Source organism: Apis cerana, linkage group LG10 (assembly GCF_029169275.1).
Source record: "Apis cerana isolate GH-2021 linkage group LG10, AcerK_1.0, whole genome shotgun sequence".
NCBI lineage: Eukaryota > Metazoa > Arthropoda > Insecta > Hymenoptera > Apidae > Apis > Apis cerana.
The window spans coordinates 11,165,535-11,173,434 of NC_083861.1; positions in this window are offsets into that span (position 1 = coordinate 11,165,535).

Consider the following 7,900-nt stretch of genomic DNA (forward strand, 5'->3'; position numbering starts at 1 on the left):
ATTCGTAATTCTATAACTAGATTTCGCGAAAATTAAATTGCTGTGTATCGAAAAACGGCAAATTTGATCACCGTATAGTCGTCTATAATTTCTGCCTTCGTTATTTACATAATTTGAGATCAACAATGAATACCGAGAACGCCCACGTAGCCGTTTATAAATCACGATCCTCTTTCGTTCTTTTTTTTTCCTCTTCGGTTTTCGTTCTAGTCTATCAAGGATGCACCTGATTACCGAACGTCATTATTACCGACCAAGAAATGAACCGAGACAAAAAGTTCTGCCATAAGGCAAAACGGAGAAAACGAGGGAATGAAAAAAAAAAAAAAGAAGGAAAAGGGAAGAGAAACAAATGTAAGAGAGAAAAATGGGAAGAACGAACAGAGTTCTTTTGAAAATTCTGACTGACTGACTGAAAAGTTTGCGAAGGTATGGTAATAACAATAATTACTTTTTCTCTACAATCAAAGTATATTCACGTACAATTTTAATCTTTCGTTTTTATTGTTTATCATCTGTCTACAAGAAACGCAAATTCGCTCCCTTTTTCTTCCTCGTTTCCTTTTACCTTTTTCCTCGGGTACCTCGGCGTACAGCTATTAAGTTAATCTCCCCGATTACCTATACGGTTCGTCATCACTTTACTTTATGTTTTATCGAGAATTCTCGAGGGATCCACGTACGTACGACTTTAATATCGAAACACGATGTATATACATTTACCGTAATACGTAACTGTTACCTGTTAAATTATCACATACACATCGCGCACACGGGGAGAAAATATTTTTGATGATTCCAATTTTCATACACGCGTAAAATATTTATCGATTGGATAACAATGTCGACTTTTAAAGGATAAATTGCGATATTCGATTTGAGATATGATTAAAAATTTGCATACATTTCGACAAATAAATAACAGCGAAAGGGCAGATCATTCCTTCTTGATAAATTTACAATCATTACAATTTATATCATACGATTCAACGGTTCGCGGTTATACACGCAAAGGAACACGTAGAAGAATTTTTTTCCTCCTCTTGTGAATACAATGTACAATACAAAGCGCTGTAGCGGGCCGTAGCCAGATATCGTGGAGAGGATACGCGCCACGAAACTCCATTTAATCTAGAGCAAATATAGGGGGCATCGCTTGAATCGAGACAAGAGTTAAGAAAAGAGAGAACAGTTCCCTTTGTCGGCTCTAATCTGAGCAAACAATCCCATATACCACCGTCCAGATTCTTGTTTGATCCAAAATTATCCTATCTACCTACCCATTGCTACCGTTGCTACGTATAATTCAGAAAACCAAACGAAATTTTATCCTATTTCGCGCACGCTATCGATGCTCCGTCTCGATCGATTCTCTCTCTCTCTCTTTCTCTTCCCCCACCCCAACCTCTCCACGATGCTCGCGCATCGTAACGAGGAAACGGTAGAGAGACGGTGCGGTACAAAAATTGTGCGAGATTTGAATGAGAAACGTCATGACCGGCTTTGAACCAGCATCGCGGCATCCACGGTTCAAACGTGGTAGACGTGTGCGGGTGCCGTTGGAAGAAGGAAGTAACGGCGTTCTCTACTTATCCTGGAAAAAAAGCTGCGCCCACTACTATCGCACGGAGGGGAGGGAAGGGATGGTGAGCTCGCCTTTGAAAGGCTTTCTTTGCTCCGATCGCGGTGGCGCAGCAGTCTCCAATTAACGCTTTCCGCGTCGAATCAAAAGGCCCGACGGTACGCTGAAAAGTGGATTAAAGCGTGCCCCGTTTCCTATCGCCTTTTACAACGTTTACAGAGAGAGAGAGAGACGCGACACCACGCATGCGATATGCGTGCTCCTTGCGCTCGCGCCGACACTTTGCCCTCCCCCTCCCCCATCCCTCTTCGCTTTATATTCTTATTCTCCTTTCCTAGCGCGCGTTCTTCTGTCAACCGAGAAAAAAAAAAAAACATGCTCAACGCTTTGGATACCGTTTGGCGAGGAAAATCCATATTTTCCTCGCTTTTTCGTTCGCTTTTTTTTTTATTTTTTTTTAATTAACGAGACGAAGAACTGTTTGTCTCCGCGCTTTTAATTAAAATAATCTCCGCGATCGTTGGGAAAAAAAAGAAACGACTTTGTAACAGCTTTTTGTAAATCGTTCGGCTATTCTTTAAAATTTGGAAGGTAGAGGATGGCGGAAATGGAATATTTCCTCCCCCTCCCCCAATTCCTTTCGAAATTCGTCCATTCGGGGTTGAAAGAGTAAAAAGATGGTAGGAAAGGGGTGTGCGGAAGGGATGAGCGTGGAAAAATAAGAAGGCATAGATAAAAGGAGTTGGGATCCACTCTTGGGCTAACAAGACTCAGGGACCAGGGGCTATTATCATAATTGTGGGCTTCGGGCAACGGCTGTGCCCACAAACCAGAATGGCCCTTGTCTCATCCACCTTCGTCTCCGACGCTTCCTTCTCTCTCGCGTACTCCCTCCCCCCTCCCTCCCTTCCCAATCCGCTCCTCCTCCCCAATCTTCGCCTCTTCCTTCCTTTCACGCGCCTTCCTTTTTTATACTCGAATATACCTCGCGTACACTCGCGTTCTACGCACGTCTCCTCGCTGCTCTTTTGCACGTGCTAGAGACAAATGGATCTTAAGCCCATTTTACAATTTTCGCGCTCCTCCTTTCGCATTTTTAATTTTTAGAGATTTCTTTTCGATCCGAGTTGAAACAATATTTATCGACTTAGAATAATTGTCGCGTACTGTCGATGGTACTCCATGAAAAAAACGAGGAGTAATTGAGAAAAATACAGTGGTGTCTAAACAATAATAGTAAACCCAAGATGCAATGTCTACCATCGTCTCGTTCCCTCTGCTTCTTCTCTACTTTCCTTGATTACATGGCGGCCCCGTGATTCTTTCCAAATATCTCTCTCTCTCTCTGTACGTACGTTTCATTTTAAGAAACGGCGAAGTGATAGAAATCGACAGGAGTCTTCGAGAATAATTTCTTTATCTTTTAAACACGCAGTTTGTTCGTTGTTCACCGATCAAAGTGCTTGTAAAAAATTACACGATTTCGATTACATTACAAAACTTGAGATTAACGAAGGATACGTACGTCTCGAGTAATGTCGTTACCCTTTCTTCATTTTCCCTATTCTTCTCCTCTCTCATCTCGAGCAATAAATACCGCTCGAAATTACACAATACGCGTCGCTGCAATTTTGATGAATATCGACCAGAACGACTCTCTCGATCTCTCGATTAAAAATTTACTTATATAAACGAGACGAGGCTTATACACACGCTTCGATTTTTCCGTTCAATCTTTCGCCATCTTACTTACCATACTTCACCTCGCATCCTTTAAGTGGCGTGGCTAAATTGTTTCTGTATTTTTGCGCCTTTTATTTTACATTTCCCCTCCCTCCTGAGCTCTTTCAACGCGAGAGATGCCAGGGGCGTGTATGTTTGTTTAGCCTCGGTGTACCCTGTTATTAGGGAGGGGGGAGCCGGTGCTGCTCGAAAATCGAAGGGCCCACGCGGATATTTTCGGGGCCCTCGAGAGACGATCGCCCATCCTCTGTCATCCCCCTCTTTCTCTCTCCTTCATATCTCGTGTGTAAGAGCAGTTGGAGATGAAAAGGATAAGGAGGATAAATTTAAAGGGAGACAACCTGTTGGTTGTCCGACAAGATTTTTTTTTCTTCTCCTTTTTTCGACTATCTGTTCGGAATCCTTAGGATTTAGATTCTTAGACTGCATTTTTAATTTATCGGGATGGTTACGGGGAACGTGATTTTTCCAACGGAAAAATTGGAACTGTTTACGAGTAAATAGATTCATTTAATTTGATTTCAGTTCGTATAAATTGATCAATGAATTGTTTATTATTTATTGTAGCAGTAAGAGAGGTGGTGTTTCAAGAAAAGAAAAAAAAGAAGAAAGGATATTGATTAATCGAGGTTGTCAGCCTGTGAGAAATATGCATGCATAGTCCCCCCTTTTAACACGATTCTGTTTTTGTGGGGTGTCTCGGTGGGATCCTTTTTTCTTTTCGTTGCACAATATATCGCTGATGACGTCCTGCAGATTTTGCAATTGAACGGTGTCTGTTAGCATACACGCCACGTGACGAGCTGTTAGGGATCGATCTAACGCGTGCCACGTACCCCATATTACTTTATTTGTTTAATTTTAGCTGTATTGATACCGTGTTTTTATTAACAGACGCACGATTTATTTCATTCTTGTCTATTTCCTGTATTTTTCATGCGGAAGAAAGTACGAACGGGTCTATTGTGTACCGTGTGAAAATCTTTGTGTACTTTTTTTATTTCTTATATTATATTTTTGTTGTTTATTCGAAAAATTACTCTTAAATTTGTTCTTTCGCGTTTCAGTTTTTTAGTTTTAATCGAACTGTTAATTTATTTAAATTTTATATATTACTTAGTTATATTTCTGCTTTTATGTCTTTATATCTTATTTAATTAATATTTATTTATTAAATTAATTTCATATTATTATATTTTTAATGAGCGAATTTTTTGTAAAACTTCGATATCATATTCAGGATGAAAGTGTATTATACGATATTATAGTTTTATTTTCCGCGCGGTTTTGAGTGAATAAGGAACCACGAGTTCCAGCCAATTAGAAAGCTCCTAGGCGAAACTGTGGCGTGTGGCGTCATTCTTTTATCGAAAATCATCGTGACAGGACGTGTCACCGATTTGAGATACGTAACCTCGCTACAAAGTAAGTAATTTCTATTTCGTTGGTGAATTTATACATTATTTCGTTTATTTAATAATCCGTCGAACGCTGTGATAACGAAATTGATTATAATTTGTGTGAATTTCTTTATGCTTTTTCGTTCGATTGTCCGATTGTGAGGTTACCGGTAGTTTATAACTATATACAAGCTTTTCAGCGAGAATTTTAGTTTTATTATTGCTCCATTTTGATATATTTTTTAACTCTATGCGTTTATTTTATCTTTTTTAATCTTTATTTGTGCAGATTGATAGCCAGAATAACTTCGAAAGAATAATAATTTATAATACACGCTATGGCGATTTATTCTACGATTTCCCTATATGTCAGGTAACGTTTTATTTCTTTTAAGTAAAAACAAATTTATTTGAAATAGATTTCTATGTTTCTTTACTCGAAAGCGAACGTTTAAAATTAATTTATTATCCATTTTTACATTCGTATATGTACATTCATCCATTCGTACGTAACTAGTTTCATTAAATTAAAGTGATGCGTATTTCAGTGGCACGTATTCGTTCTTCTAAACGTACAATTTCTGTATTGTTTATATATTTGTCTTTCTCTTTCGTGTACATTTTGCTCGAGGCAGTGAAAACATTGTTTATAATAGCTTTTCTGAGAAATTGAGGGTTACGTTCGTGTCACGCTCGACACGTTTCGATTTGTTGTCGAACGAGTGTTGTCGAACACATTCCCCCTCCCTAATTTATAATTCGATAATCGAAATCGAAGCGCGAGGTGCCATTGTAGTCTCGAAAATTGTGGTGCTCAGACGTGTCGTATTTCCTCGAGGTGTGTGAATTATTTATTAATAATATTTTACTTGTATAATTATTCTTCGTTGTTCGTGCATTATTGTTCGATTATTACGAATTTCTTGTTGGAAATTGGAAATTTTTTACCAATTAAAATTTAATTAGCAACTATTATTTTTTCTTTATTCGTTTATTTGACGGTTGGAATCACAGCGAATGAATAGAATAGTTCATATTACGATTTCTTAAGATAAAATTTATGCTTGATTGTTGTTCTATTTTAACGTAATCAATTAATTCCATATATTTTAGATATTTATTTAGAAATTTTGATTTTCCTTGTTACAGGTTATTAGCTGATTACTGGTTCAAAGGCGGGAAAATTCCAATATGGCTGCCATAGTGACGCAATAAAGTTCGATATTTTGTGATCGCGTGCAATGCGATCGTTAGAGTCAGTGATTGCTTCGTAATAGTATTTCGAATATTTTTTACAACATAACAATTTTAATTAAATTCAATTGTAATAACATTTCGTGAAATTTAACTCGGTGTTTATTCGCGACTACATCCAGTATAAATGTGAATACGAATGTGTTAATAATCTTTTATTTTCTTTATTTTTTTTTCTTTTAAATATTCGTTTGTGATATATATTCGAGTCAGTGCTTCAAAAGAATAAGCAGCATCGATGGCAATTTCGTCGCATCTAATGGTAAGTCGCATATATTTTTGTTCCTCTGGTCCACTCGTGTCGTAGGATGAAAAGTCCAAATCGACACGGGTGACTGGTTGTATACGTAGAATTTTTGCACGAGCACAGTGACTACGGGTATTTATTGTACCCGTGTAACCTTTTTTTTCCTGTGTTTTATTTATTAGATCAGGATAGGTTTTCTTGCATATCGCGTTTTTTAATAATTAATTTTATATTGATAAAATTTTAATATAATATCGATATTGTAAAGATATTAATTTCATCTCCTTCGTACACGAAATGTATCAAATATATGCAAGAAGACATTTCGCGACAAGGCAGAATTCGAAATCAGAGTAACAAATTTTGAATACTTTTATATTTTTTTCGAAAATATACTTTGAAGAAGAATGAGGATATTTCTATTAATATTTATATTGGATTACAACGAATATTAATTATTAATCTTTTTTTTTCAAATATAATTATTTTAACAATTCTAAATTCTTTTTAATAACTTATTAAAAATCAATCAAGTAGAGTTACAAAAAATATGAAATAAAATAAGAATATTGATAAACTAGCTCGACATATTAGCTCGTTATCTCCAGGATCTCACTCACGTGTCCAGTTACTTGTATGAGAGAAAGGTGATGGGCATGATGATACTAATTTATAAGTTTATAACAATTTCTCAGCGACTGACGATGCGTTAGTGTATCGTGCGCGACGTATTTTCCACATTGTGTGTATATGTGTATGCGTGGTTAGCCTGTGGAATTGCGTCGTTATCTTTTATTTTTTACACGATTTTATTATCTTAAATTATATCGAAGGCATCAAATTTCATACCATCCAGTCTAATATTACCACTTTTTTCGAGTGTATACCTATTCTTTCGATCATGAAAATACACAATTACGATTGAGATACGTACGCAATATTTTTTTTCGCGATTTACGCAATGATCGCTAGCCATCGTCAATCGATTTCAGGAAAATGGTACGTAAACTTAGAGTGTGAAAGCCGTATGTCAAGCTCGGGTGTCGAAGGCGTCCCGGGACGTCCTTCTCAGTGTAGGCTTTTTGTATGCGTGAGTGAGTGAGTGAGTGAGTGAGTGAGTGAGTAGAGTGAGTGTGTGGCGTGCTTGTCTTTCGCCATTTTTTTAAATATAGAGCTAGGTAGGACAGATAGCATACTTTCTGGTCTGTTAATAATTGTAGGCGCGTTTTCGCGTGGCAACTGTTTCAGGAAATATAATTCGAAAAATCGAGAGTGAAATTGAGACGAGTGGTCATCACCAGTTGTTTCTGGTTTTACCTGTCGATTTTTCGAATTCCGCAGTCGTGGTCGTGAAATTGATCTCGAAACGAAACGTTGAGATTTTCCATCGATGTATAGTCGATACGATTTTCTTTTTCGTTTATTAGGAAATCTCGAGCCTAGATTTAAATTTTAGCGGGCATCGCGAAGAAAGAAGAGGCTAGGCAAATTACAAATTATAGAAGAGGGCAACTATTAATGATTTCTCATCTTTTGGATTTTTTGGATCCAAAAGATGTAAAGTCGTTACTACTTTGTCACTGTGCTCGTTTTATATACGTAGCAGAGTAGTGTTGGTAATAATGGTGATGGTAATGGTAGTTTGTTCTTTGACCGATAAATTTGTTAGTCCAT